The sequence below is a fragment of the Anolis carolinensis genome, chromosome 5, assembly GCF_035594765.1.
Source record: "Anolis carolinensis isolate JA03-04 chromosome 5, rAnoCar3.1.pri, whole genome shotgun sequence".
Classification (NCBI taxonomy): Eukaryota; Metazoa; Chordata; class Lepidosauria; order Squamata; family Dactyloidae; genus Anolis; species Anolis carolinensis.
The window spans coordinates 52,847,547-52,861,306 of NC_085845.1; the positions used below are offsets into that span (position 1 = coordinate 52,847,547).

Here is a 13,760-nt window from a genome sequence, read left to right on the forward strand (position 1 = left end):
GATCACATTGCACATATACATTGCAAACATTCAATGTCATTAGACATATATAGACAGACACAGATGCAATTTAAGATTCCAGCTTCTGGGTTCATGAGGGTATGCTCGATTCCGGCCACGGGGAAGCTGCTGCTTCATCATCCACTGTGACACTGAGTCCTTGCTGGAGCACTTCCTCATGTTCCGCACACTGCTGGAGATTTATGGTGTTGTAAATTAGTTAAATTAGCCTCCCCAGATAAGCAGTAGCTAAATTCCTACTTCACAGATGCAACTGTTTTTCGGCTGCTTAGGTCAACAGCAAGCTAGACTATTAATGGTCGGAAGCTTACTCTGACCCGGGCTGGCTTCGAACTCATGACTTCTCGGTCAGTATTGATTTATTGCAGCTGGCTACTAACCAGCTGCACCACAGCCCAGTCCTTTAAAACCTAAGACACAACTTTGTATACTCATAGGCATGTGGCATCTATGAATTGTGGGAGTTTTGGAATTGAAACATGACCAACAAAGTTTATGAGAAAGATGTCCACATAAAAATGATCAGATAAATGATTGTAAAAACAAACAAATGTACATAGTTGACTGGACTGATTCTAAGAACTTCATCAGATGGTCTTTGTGTTCCATTTCTTTATGCTGTGGAAACAGATCCCTACAGGAGTCCCACAGAGACCATCAGATGTCATAAGGGCTCCATTTCCACAGTGCATGGAAACAAAGCCTGAAGACCATCTTCTGGAGTTGGCTATTACCCAACTCTGAATGAAGAATGCGGCAGAAAGACAGGGTAAGATTTTTAAAAAGGATGTGATGTGGCTGGCCATTCCACAAGACAGGGAAAGACGGAAGGGAATGGGATAACACAGTTCCCTATCATTTCCCTGACTTTCCCCCTCTAAATGTGATAAGGTCTGAAGACACACAAGTCAAACGCAAGGCCCGCAGGCTGAATCCAACCCACCATGTTATTTTATGTGGCTTGTGAGGCTTTCAATTCCAAGACAACCTAGTTACATTTATACAATCTTACCATTACGAATGGCCCTTTGAAGAAAACCATAAGATTGATGTGACCCTCAATGAAAATGTGTTTGACACCTTTGCTCTAAACACTAGCAAAACTGTGATTCCTCTTCTCACATCACCAATTGAACATCTTCTGTTACAAACTAGTTTGTACTGAGAGGAAAGATGAAAGACAAAATAAAATAATAGTAATAGAATCTAGAATTGGGTTGCTCTGACAACACATAGAATCTAGAATGTCTGAGAGAAGAAAATGCCTGATGCCAAAAAGATTTTCACTTTCCTCAATGATTTGTTGATTGCTTCTGATTGTAGTTTTTGTTACATGTGCTTAATTATTTTATTGACTACAGTTTTGGGGCGACATTAACTGCCACGAGAGTCCCACTTGCAGTCAAAGACAGGCTATATATGATGTCATTATGCATATACACATATTTATATATAGTACATATATAGAATTTGAAGATTCCACAAGGACCATCCAGTCCAACCCCTGCCATACAGGAACACAGAATTAAAGTACCCCCATCAGATGGCCATCTAGCCTCTACTTAACAAATCTCCAGAGGTGACTCCTGAGCCCATTAAACCTCTAAGATCTAATGGATCTGATGGAGAGGCCCTACTCTTGGTCCCACCAACTTCTCAAGCTCTTTGGTGCAACAAGGGACAGGGCCTTCGCAGTGGCTGCTCTGAGACTTTAGAGTTCCCTTCCTAAAGAAGCTAAGTTGGCTGTCTCCTTGCTCTCTTTCCACAAGCAATTCAAAATATTCTTATGCCATCAGGTTCTTGGAAAGTGGATGGGATAGGCTTTTAATGGCATGCTGTACTGTTTTTGTGCTTTTTATATAGTTGATACATGGATTTTAACAGTTTTAACTTTATATTGTCTTTTTAATAACTTTAATAGTTTCTATGTTTTGTATAGTTCTTTATCTGCATTGTTTTTAACATATTATCAGCCTCCTTGAGTACCATTATTGGGGTGAATGGAAATAATAATAATAATAATAATAATAATAATAATAATAATAATAATAATAATTCTACTCCATATTATTCCTATACAGTGTGTTAGTATATTCTCTGTTTTAAAAAAAACTGTCCTTCCAGGAGAAACTATCAATGTTACTCATGCTAGTTCTTGGTGGGAAAGAATGAAACACCCCAAACTCTCTTCATCAGCCCCAGACATCTGGAATGCCTACTGAAGCATGAGGAGAAATTAGTGCCATAAGAATTTGTTTTGTGGAGAAAAATCCCAATGTCCCTCGGCAGAGATGTGCTCACAGGAAGCCATTCATGGGAAAGAGCAGACCCAGATGTTCCTTCCAAAACATGTTGACAAGCTTCAACAGAGCCCCCGAGCAAGGGAGGTGACAACAGTGAGTGCATGTTGAAAACTGGAATTTTCAAGTCCCTTTAACATTTTGTGATGTACATCTATCAATCTATTCTCCTAAAGATTATCTTGTTGGATTTTCTTCTGAAGCACTTAGTACAAATTTGAACAGTTGCTTTGTTTGGACTTGTGTTCCCCGATACCTCAGCCAGTGCTGCTATGTCTTGGTGGGATTCTGGGAGTTATAACCCAAAAACATGCTCCACTCCGCTTCAAGTTACTCTGGTCATTCTCAGTGCCAAGGAGGGAGAATACTGATTTCATAGCATTATGTTTATTAACATGCTTATGTGCTGTATGTTGGCCCGGATGAATCCCCAAGGTACTACCAAGTGAAAATGGCAAAAAAAACAGTGTAATAAAATGAACAAAAAGAACATTCAGTAGCTTAAGAAACACAGAGTTCTAGCCAATAAACAAAATGTAACAGTAACTTTCCCCTACTCCCAATCCTCACAAGGCAAAATTAATCTTTCAGCTACACAAAATTGTATAAAATAAGGCATGTCATATAAAAATTAACAAAGAAGAGACAAACTAAAACTTCGGCCACTGCAAAAGTTCTGTCCTGATTTTGACTGCACATCTGAAAATGCAGAGCCCAAAGTGCTGGGGAAATTAATTTCGCAGAAGGCATGATATTGTGCCTTGAGCCCTTTCATATTATGCAGGTTTAGTGTTATAATTCTACTTTAAATGCCATGGTTTCATTCTATGGAATTCTGAAATGTAGGGAAAGATATTTAGAATTCCTGGGTGGAGTGCTCCAATGTCTCACCAGTTCTCAAACCCCGAGATTCTGTGGGATGCAGCCAAAGCAGTTAAGGTGCTCTATATATGTAGTGTGAAAGGACCCCATGCTCATGCTAGCCCCCAGTGGCGCAGTGGGTTAAACCCTTGTGCCAGTAGGACTGATGACTTGAAGGTTGGGTTGCTGACTTGAAGGTTGCCAGTTCGAATCAGGGGAGAGCTCCCTCTATCAGTTCTAGCTTCATATGGGGACATGAGAGAAGCCTCCCTCAAAGATGGTAAAAACATCAGAACATCTGAGTGTCCCCTAGGCAGCGTCCTTGCAGACGGCTAATTCTCTCCCAGAAGCGACTGGCAGTTTCTCAAGTCACTCCTGATATGAAAAAAAGCTAAGTTTTCCAAAGTGAAGCAATGTTTGAGTGTATCTGAGGCACACAACCAAAATACCATGGTGTTTGAATGAGTAGGAATGATGGCAACATTTTATTGCATTTATTTATTGAAATATTCATATACCATCTTGTATGTAAAGATCTCTGTGTAGAGTACAATAAAACCCACTTGATCAATTTAAAGTAATATAAAGACAATACAAATAGTGTTTCCGCTTCGCTCCCAGTAACAGAAATGTTGGTGCTAATTGAGTTTCTATGGATTGGTTATTCAAGAACTGGGGTGACATGGCAGAGAAAGCCCTTTACCACTTCCCTCAAACTTTCCTGTTCCCTCTAAGTTTAACTGCAGTTCTCTGAACAGCTGGAATGAAAATAGCTTTAACAACAGTATATTGTCATGAGCTATGCCTGTTGTAATCCAAAGCATTTTGCAATGGGGTGTTCTTAAAAGGGTATTTAAAGCCCAATAGCTTTGGAACAGAGTTGCTCCTAACTGAAGCTGAAAAGTGACTTACCGACACAGGTCAATACAGCTGCCTGCCTTTTTGGACCCTCCTTTGAGTTGTGACAGGGCAGACATCCATTATAGTATGTGCCTGGACTTCAGAATTGATCATTGTACCACTAATGCTTCTGTGCCATAGACAAGGAAAATCTTCTTAGTGCAAAGAAATTGGGAAGAAGCGGATGTAGCTTTCCATTCCCCATGGGCTCTGTCAATTGAGAAGCATTCAAAACCACTCTCTCCAAATTTGCCTCTGAAGATCAGTTCACAACAGTCTGACAGACAGATGAAATGAAGGCCCTTACTGTGATTCTACTAGTTCCCAGCGGTAGATTGTCAAGGGCATATCTCTCATGACAGACCCTACAGTCCCTGAATGATTGGCTGGAAGGTTTTACTGTGCATTTAGCAGAGAGAAGAACAGTGCTAGCCATGAGTCGGTTAAGGATAGTTGCCTTTCTAGAAAAATAATGAGCAACCTTAACAATGTCTATCCTCACACTGGACTCTTCTTGGTACAGTGAGCCTTTTAAGAATAAATATCTGCCCCTCGCTTTTGGATATGCTTATATACAGAGTAAAAATTCAAATCAGAACTGCTTTCAAGCAAGCAGCCCCTTGTGTATATCTGAAATGGCACTAGATGGATCGAATGAACTGTTGATGCTTCGAAATGGCAGTTCACAAGAACAAGGAGAAGCCTGGAGGGATGACAGGGGCCTAGTAATCTGCTTATTGAAATATTTATACCCACCTTTAAGTCTGGAAACTCTTGGGGCTGCTACCAATCAAAACCAATGCAACTGGAATAAACAGAATAGATTTGAATTCAAAGCAGCAGATAAAATCGATTTTAGTTAAAGTTTAAAATAGCCCAGAGTGAGGACTGAATTTACCTGGCAGCCAAAACATGTAGAAGTCACTCAGCAGCATGAGGATTTCCCTAGAGAGTGCAGTCCATAAACTCACAACTGAAATGCCTTCTTCTTGGTTGTTAGTCACCTAAACTTTGGTGTGATGGTCACACAAAGAAGAGCCTCTTGTTATTATTTCAACAAATGGACAGTCATGTGCTCAGTCATTCATGCAGCTGAGAGAAAGTCAAGATGCTTTCAGTACTTTTTCACTCTGTACGAGGAAAGTCATGAGGGCAAGCTCATTCTTCATCTCCTGCCCAAATTTGCCAAGGGTCTCTTTCACTCACATACTGTTCCAGATGTACACTGTTGACATCTGGCAGTAGAAGTAACTAGAAACTTGATATCTGGTAGTGGGAGTAACTAGAAACTTACCTCCCATCGGAGCCTCTGGTGGCGCATAGGGTTAAACCCTTGTGCCAGCAGGACTGCTGACCAAAAGGTCAGCGGTTTGAATCTGGGGATCAGGGTGAGCTCCCATCTGTCAGCTCCAGCTTCCCATGCAGGGACATGAGAGAAGCCTCCCACAGGATGGTAAAACATCCAGGCATCCCCTGGGCAATGTCCTTGCAGACGACCAATTCACTCACACCAGAAGCGACTTGCAGTTTCTTAAGTTGCTCCTGACATGAAAAAAAACTCCCACTTTTAAGCAAATTATGTGCCACAGACCATGTGACTTGTTTAAAAAAACATCTGAGGACCCCAGGTTGAGAACCACTGTTTTATGCAGGTATGAAGGGTCAAAGTTGGTTCATTGTTCTGTAAGCGACCTTGAGTTGAAACAGTATGGAAAGTTTAGGATATAATTGAATATAACAACAGGAAGAAGGAGGAGGAGGAGGAGGAGGAGGAGGGGGGGGGGGGGGGAGGACGACGACAACAACAACGACGATGATGTAGTCATGGAACCCATGGCCCTGAGTTTGCACTTCTCTTATTTGTCAGAATGCCATATGTGGAAACTAACTCGATAGCACATGATAACAATGGCAACCTCAGAATCCAAGTATAAATTATTAAACTTATTCCTTTACAAAGCAGGGCAGGATGGATGATTCTCAAAAATGAAATACAATGTTCTATACAAATGAGATGGCTGTTGGATATATTTTTTCTTTGTTCCAAATTGGTGGGGCCCAAGGGACTTCCTTCCTATTAATCTGCATTCAGAGCTCTATCAGAGGAATAAAAGGATGGGTCACAGGAAAAACTCACAGCTCTGCACTGTCAAAGTTTACACTCTAAATGCCTTTATTTTATGTAGCAAGCGATGCAGTCAAATGCTCAAGGGAAACATGACATTGATGCCGATTCTTATTGTCAGTGCTATTTTGGGCATCATATCAGGCATAACGATTGCAATATTTCCGTTGGAGAAATATGTGACTAGGGAGATAAGTACTGCTTCCTTTTCCTTCGCTTTCATAGAGGAGTTGTTTGGTTATATTTTGCAATGTTTATTTTTGTTGAGGAAAAGTCTTTTGGAAAATAGTCTGCATACTGGTATTACAGCATTTTTCCTTTGCTGGCTCATAACTGCAGAGTGACAATTTCCTGATTAGCTCTGGAAAATGAATTAACAGTACTATCCACTTGGGCCTTAGTAATTGCTGGAAGGCTCTTCTTTTATACAAAATTGCATGAGCTTCCACATTAAGTCTCAAGCAAAGCAAGGTGTTTCCTCTAGGAAAGTAAGAATATTTGTTCTCAAAATAATATGTGCTAAAACTATTTAAATTAGAACATTCAGCTACAGATGATGACCGTATTGAATTATCTACCATATCCCACAATGACTGGTGTACTTTTTTTTTTTACTGTACTGAATACAGTACAGCTCCCTTCTCCAGGGATTCAATATCTATGGTTTGCTTACCCACTCTCCAAAAAAGTATTGCTAAATTTGGTGCAATCTTAAACCTTTAAAAAAGACAAAATGTATGCAAATACAACAAATAGAAAATACACCGCAAAAGATGTATCCCTTTGTTCTCTCCTAAACATATAATTGAAAATACCATACCTTATTCAAATACAACTCTTAGTCCTGACAACTACTGTTTCAGCTCTTTTTCTTTCTGAACTACTAAACAATAATTCACAGGGCTTATGCTTTCACAAATATTGGTACAGAAATAAGATAGAACTATTTTGTTGCCTCTATGTACCTTTCCAGGAGCCTCTGGTTGTGCAGCAGAGTAAACCACTGAGCTGCTGAACTTGCTGACCAAAAGGCCGGCAGCCCAAATCCAGGGAGAGGGGTGAGCTCCCACTATTAGCCCCAGCTTCTGCCAACCTAGCAGTTTGAAAACATGCAAATGTACCGATCCGGTGGGAAGGTAATGGCACTTCATGCAATCATGCTGGCTGCATGACCTTGGAGGTGTCTACGGACAACACTGGCTCTTTGGCTTAGAAATGGAGATGAGCACCAACCCACAGAGTCGGACACGACTAGACTTAATGTCAGGGGAAAACCTTTACCTTTACTATGTACCTTTCTTTAAGAGACGCTTTTATAAAAATGTTGGGGCATGGTTCAGTTAATAGCTCCTATGTCAGTGAGATGGTGAATCCACTCCATGATTTTAATCCTGGCTTTAAGGAGTTTTCCAGGGTATGGAGGTCTATCTTCAAAATAGGTTTAGCATCTTGAATGCCCTCTTTTAAAGCTCTCCCAACCCAGGAGTAAACTTACTATCCCACTGACCCCAAGAGAGGAGGATTGACCCAACACAATAATCTATCCCAAAAGGCAGCTTTAAAATACCATTACATGATTAATAAATAATCTGTAAGTGTTTTTGCTAGACTTCAAGGGAGATTATTTAGTGAGTTTTGGCTTTCACTCATTTGTTAAGTGGCAATACAAATGGCTTAGGAAAAGTGGGGTTTGGTGCTTGCTCTTGGTGCAAGAAAGGTGTGAAAGTAAGATGTGTAGATATTTTTTCTACAAAACAAATAAATGTCCCATCTTCTCTATAAGAGAAGTAGTATACACCAGCACTTTTCTGCTCAGGACCCCTTTTGGCCTGATAAATTTTACATTACCCCGGGTATATAAATATATAAAGTAGGCATAAAATCCATTATTTATTTATAACTAACCAACATTTGCAAAGCTTTCTAAACAGGCTGCTTTTTCTTTTTATGAAGTACAGATGAAGCATCTCCACTGAGTCCACTGTAAATACTGCGCAATAGATTTGCGTATATGTATAAAACAGCCACAAAAAGGTGACACTCAGAAAATGTTTACCCTGCTAAATTTTTCAGGACCTCATCTTTGAGTGAAGGGAACTTCACTTGGGGTAGGGACCCACAGTTTAAGAAGCAATAACATACCAAACAGATGGCAACATACTCAAGGTGGGATGATAAGTCTATTGGGAAAATTGGTATCTTATGAAGTACATAAGTATGCAACACATAGCCTGTACTGACTTAATTTTTTCTTCTTCTCTTGACTGAATTTCTTCTTTTCCCTGGATAACATACCCAAAAGTTGTATCTTTGCATCTGATGTATGTTTTACTAAAGCTAAAATCTGTGGGACTGTTGTGATCCAGGTAGCAGATGCTAGGAAGCTGCAGCAAAATCCGGAAAAGAGAGGCATGTGCTTTAGATTATGGTTTTCTGTGGGTGAGCAGATGGCGACTACTGGGTGGCATATGTTCTGCATCAGAAACTAGAGCTGATGTGACCTATCCAATGAAATTTTCTGAATCAGCACCCCAAATAACCAAACTGAATCTAAAGTTGACCAAAAACCGATTCATAACCCTTTTGGTACTAATGTTGGAGAGTGGTCCCTGGTAAAAGTAGTGCCTGGGCAAGTGGGCCCTGGTCAAAAAAACAAAAAGGTTAGGAACTACTGCCCTAGACCCATACAAAAGCAAATTATTTCAGCCAATCCTGACTTGCCTGTTATTAATATGTTTTATCAACTTAACCTATTCTGATATTGTTTGGCTACCTGTGTCCCACTTTTCAACTTTTCTTTTCTTTTCTTTTATATGAACCAAACTATTGCCAAAATCTAGGTAAGGAATGTTGTGCCACTTTCTAGCACTCTAGTTTGATCAGAGCACACGATCTTTATGGACCATTTCTTGCTTTCAATAAGTAAACGGCCTCTCAGACAGCTCTATCTAACAAAGTATCTCATTGCATTACATTCCTTCAGGATCATGGGCCAATGCACCTGCAATGACCCAAAGTACTCAGCTCTGAGAGCTACACACAGTTTTTGTACTCCAAAGAGTCCCTTACATATACACATTGTCTGAGAGTTCTGGCATGGCCTCCCTTCTCAGATTTATGAATCCTTGTTATGTGTAACAGATGTTTCCAACTACACAAGGCAAAATTAGATTTGATGAACTGTGGTTGAATTCTTTATATGAAATGTTATAAAGAAAAGAGTGTTCCACTGCCTCTCAGGATTAGGAATGTGACCTCTGTGTGAAAATAGCCCACATTTTTTACAAATAGGCTTCTATGCGTGTAGCTGCCAGCAACACAATCCCTGACATACATGTAGAAGAATAGGAGGAAAAACAACAGAATGACACCATTTCATAGATATTTTGATGCTTTTCCCCCATTAAGTGAGGGCAAGTCAGAGGTGAAGCTACAACTGGTCGATTGTTTTCTGCTTCACTCTCCACTGTCCATTACCTGCCCTTTTGACCTGATGACAACTCTCCACTGTCTGACATTTTCCAAAGTGTCCGGAAAACATTCAATAGAACATTTTCAGACATTCAGTTACATCAAGGAATACCAAGGAAAATGGATTTCACATAGAATAAGAAATAAAATCAGTTAGATGTAATAGCTTGTCATGCTTATCCAGTTCTAATGAATATGGAAGCTGAAGATGTGAATTTGAGGTGATGAAAATTCACAGTAGGCAGAGCTCAAAGCTTCACACATGAAGGGCTCCCTGTAGTTTTTGTCACATGAAGGAGCTATACTTCTCTTAATTTATGACTTTGACATTCTTACCAAATTCCTAGATCAGTAGCCATTCCTACTTAAAGTGGATGCCAATATCCTGTGGAAGCTTGCAATCTGGAGTTTCAATTCATCTACAACTTATGGCTACATAAATCTAATCAATTATGGAGATTTCTCGATTGGATCAGAGGATATTTTGCCATTGCCCTCTGAGAGAATGGGATTTCTTCAAGGTCCAGTGAGCTTCCATCGCTGAGATTTGTACTCTGATCTCCAGACATAATCCAGCATTAAAATTACTAAGGTAAAGGTAAAGGTTTTCCCCTGACACTAAGTCCAGTCGTGTCCAACTCTGGAGCTTGGTGCTCATCTCCATTTCTAAGCCGAAGAGCCGACGTTCTCCATAGACGCCTCCAAGGTCATGTGGCCGGCATGACAACATGAAGTACCATTACTTTCCCACCAGAGTAGTATCTATTGGTCAACTCACATTTGCATGTTTTTGACTGCTAGGTTGGCAGAAGCTGTGGCTAACAGCAGGAGCTCACTCCTCTCCCCAGATTTGAACTGCCGACCTTTCAGTCAACAAGTTCATCAGTTCAGCGGTTTAACCCGCTTGCCACCAGGGCTCCAAAATTACTAAATATTTTAGTTCTTTAGAATCTCAGAGAGCTCTTGTATCTCACCAAACTACAATCCCATAATTCCCCAAGATACTGACAGCTCTTAAAATGGAATGTAGTTCTCTCACTGTGTAGTGAGAGAAGGCCATTGTGACAGATATGACTATAGATCAGATGTATTTTGAGTTTTCCCAGCTTTGCACATCACGGCTTTCTAGGATTCTGTGTCAGATTCTTACTTTTTTATCATGTCAGGAGCGACTTGAAAAACTGCCCCTAGTGACGCAGTGTGTTAAACCCTTGTGCCAGTAGGACTGATGACTTGAAGGTTGGGTTGCTGATCTGAAAGTTGCTGGTTCGAATCCAACCCAGGAAGAGCATGGGTGAGCTCCCTCTATCAGCTCCAGCTCCATGAGGGGACATGAGAGAAGCCTCCCACAAGGATGGTAAAAACTTCAAAGCATCCAGGCATCCCCCGGAAAACATCCTTGCAGACAGCCAATTCTCTCACACCAGAAGAGACTTGAGATGCTTACATAAACTGAACACATTGCCTGTCTAACATGTGAAAGATGTGAGCACTACCATGGCCATCCTTGTTTCCTTCACTATACTATTTTGATTCTTAATGCTAGCTTACTTAGAGCATCTTTGTTGTGTAAGAGTAAAGTAATTTTAATATATGCAAAGCACTGCTATGTTGGGCAAAGGGAGACAGAGTGATTTATCATGGCACTGACTGCTTGAACAGAAATTGGTAAAGAACAGAGAGGTAGTAGGTTAATCAGTTCAGTTTTACATTTTTGACAGACATAAGGGAACTACAACAAAATGTTCCAATGCAGAGAGGCTCTATGAGTCCAATCATTTCATCCACACATAATTCTTCTCCTTCAACAGTCAGTCATTAGTCCATGAATATGGGACTTTTCCACGACTGCCCCTGAACTCTAGAACTCCCTTCCCTGGGAGGTCAGAATGGCCCCCTCCTTCCGTCAAGAAGGCTTTTAAAGCAGAAAGTTTTCAAGAACAGGCCAAGAGGTGCTGCATGGTTGTAGGAACCGTTTTTAACCATTTTACTTGTTTTAATCATTTAATTCTACGATAATGTTTATATTTTGCGGGGCTTCAGCCCCCCCCTCCCCCCGAAATTCTCAAGGTGGTTTGCGAGAAGGCCTTACATTTATTATTTAAACTCTTATGTTTATTCATATCATGATCTGATCACCATGCTCAATATATCCCATATGCATGGGGGTATTGGGATAATGATACAAAAGGTTTGCTAGGGTAGACGCACTCTCCTCCAGACTCAGCCCCCCCCCCCCCCGATCCAAAATCCCAGCCCCTCCTGAATCAAAATCCTGGCTACGGGCCTGACTGGGCTGTTTATGTTCATTTCCCTGCTGTTTCTTTTTTTAAAGGTTTTGTATGCGTGCTTTGGCAGAAACCTTGTACATCTTGTACCTTTCTCTTTTGTTTCAATAGATCCATTGGGCATGCCAAACCAATGACACTCACAGCCTGGACATCAGTAATAAACAGAATGATACCATAATCATAATATACATTATGTTTTAGAAGAGGATATGAGTGCAGATCAGGGAATTGCCATCACAAAATAACAGTCTTGAACCAGAGCTTGGGAAACCCTGCCCACTTTAATGTGCTGCTTCCTCTATATAACTCTTTCCCAGAATTATTCAGTAAAACACAGAAGTGAAAATCATTTTTGATTTATTCCATCTTTGTTACTGAAATATTGGGATAAAGTTGTTCCCATGGTTTCATACATTCATAAAACCCAGACAGGTTTGTTCTTGCATATGTCTCTCTGGTAATACACCTTGGCATATTATTTTGAATCTTCCCAAATGGTTTCTATCCAACATCAAGTAAGACAACACAACCCCTACTGTTTTGATTGCTTCCTATTTTGAATATAGAGGCATCCTCTCTCTAAAAATGTAATTCCACAATGGGATTCAAGATCAAAACAGAAAAGCTAGTGTAAGATAAAGTTAAGGGTTTTCCCCTGACATTAAGTCTAGTTTTGTCCGACTCTGGGAGTTAGTGCTCATCTCAATTTCTAAGCCAAAGAGCTGACGTTATCCTTAGACACCTCCAAAGTCATGTGGCCGGCATGACTGCAGGAAGTGCTGTTACCTTCCCGCCAGAGCGGTTCTTATTGATCTACTCACATTTGCATGTTTTCAAACTGCTAGGTTGGCAGAAGCTGAGGCTAACAGCAGGAGCTCACCTTGCTCCCTGGGTTTGAACCATTGACCTTTCAGTCAGCAAGTTCAGCAACTCAGTGGTTTAATCCTCTGTGCCACTGGGGGGGGGGGGGGGGGTGGCGCTGTACTCATGTTTAAAAAGAGATAATCCTTCAAGGGGTGAAAATTGTCAAATTGTAAAAATTGAATGTTTTCCAAAGCTATGCATCTTGCATTTCCAGTGCTTTGTTTCAGTCAGAAGATTCTACAATTTGGTCTCTCAGCTTATCACACTTTCCTGGTTTTCATTACTAATGGACAAAAAACCATTTGTCCTATAGTATTCTCTTTGCAAAAGGAAACTTTTGTTCCCAAAGAAGAGATCTGACAACCACAAAGCTCTTTTGACTTACCCAATAAAACAAATGGAAAATGCTACATCCTGAAGAATAGGGACTTTATGAGGAGCTAGTAATGAGTGAATCAGAACCTCTTTATATATAGCACACACACTAAACTATGAGCCATATAGTGGAAGCCCACATATTACAGTAGAGTCTCACTTATCCAACATAAACGGGCCGGCAGAACGTTGGATAAGCGAATAAGTTGGATAATAAGGAGAGATTAAGGAGAAGCCTATTAAACATCAAATTAGGTTATGATTTTACAAATTAAGCACCAAAACATCATGTTATACAACACATTTGACAGAAAACGTAGTTCAATATGCAGTAATGCTACATAGTAATTACTGTATTTACAAATTTAGCACCAAAATATCACGATGTATTGAAAACATTGACTACAAAAATGCGTTGGATAATCCAGAATGTTGGATAAGCGAATGTTGGATAAGTGAGACTCTACTGTATCTAACAATATGTTCTAATTTTTTGGTAATTTAAGACATCATGTAGCTAAACAAATATGAAAATATGCTCCAAATTATCTC

The 13,760-nt window shown here is 40.2% G+C and overlaps 1 long non-coding RNA gene across 1 annotated transcript; it reads left to right on the forward strand.

Annotated features, from left to right (window-relative positions):
• Window positions 1-651: 651 nt before the first annotated feature.
• Window positions 652-12,296, forward strand: LOC134299188 (uncharacterized). Its single transcript, XR_010006347.1, has 3 exons — window positions 652-790; window positions 2,146-2,417; window positions 12,078-12,296. It is a non-coding gene; the product is annotated as an uncharacterized LOC134299188 (long non-coding RNA).
• The last annotated feature ends 1,464 nt before the right edge of the window (window positions 12,297-13,760 follow it).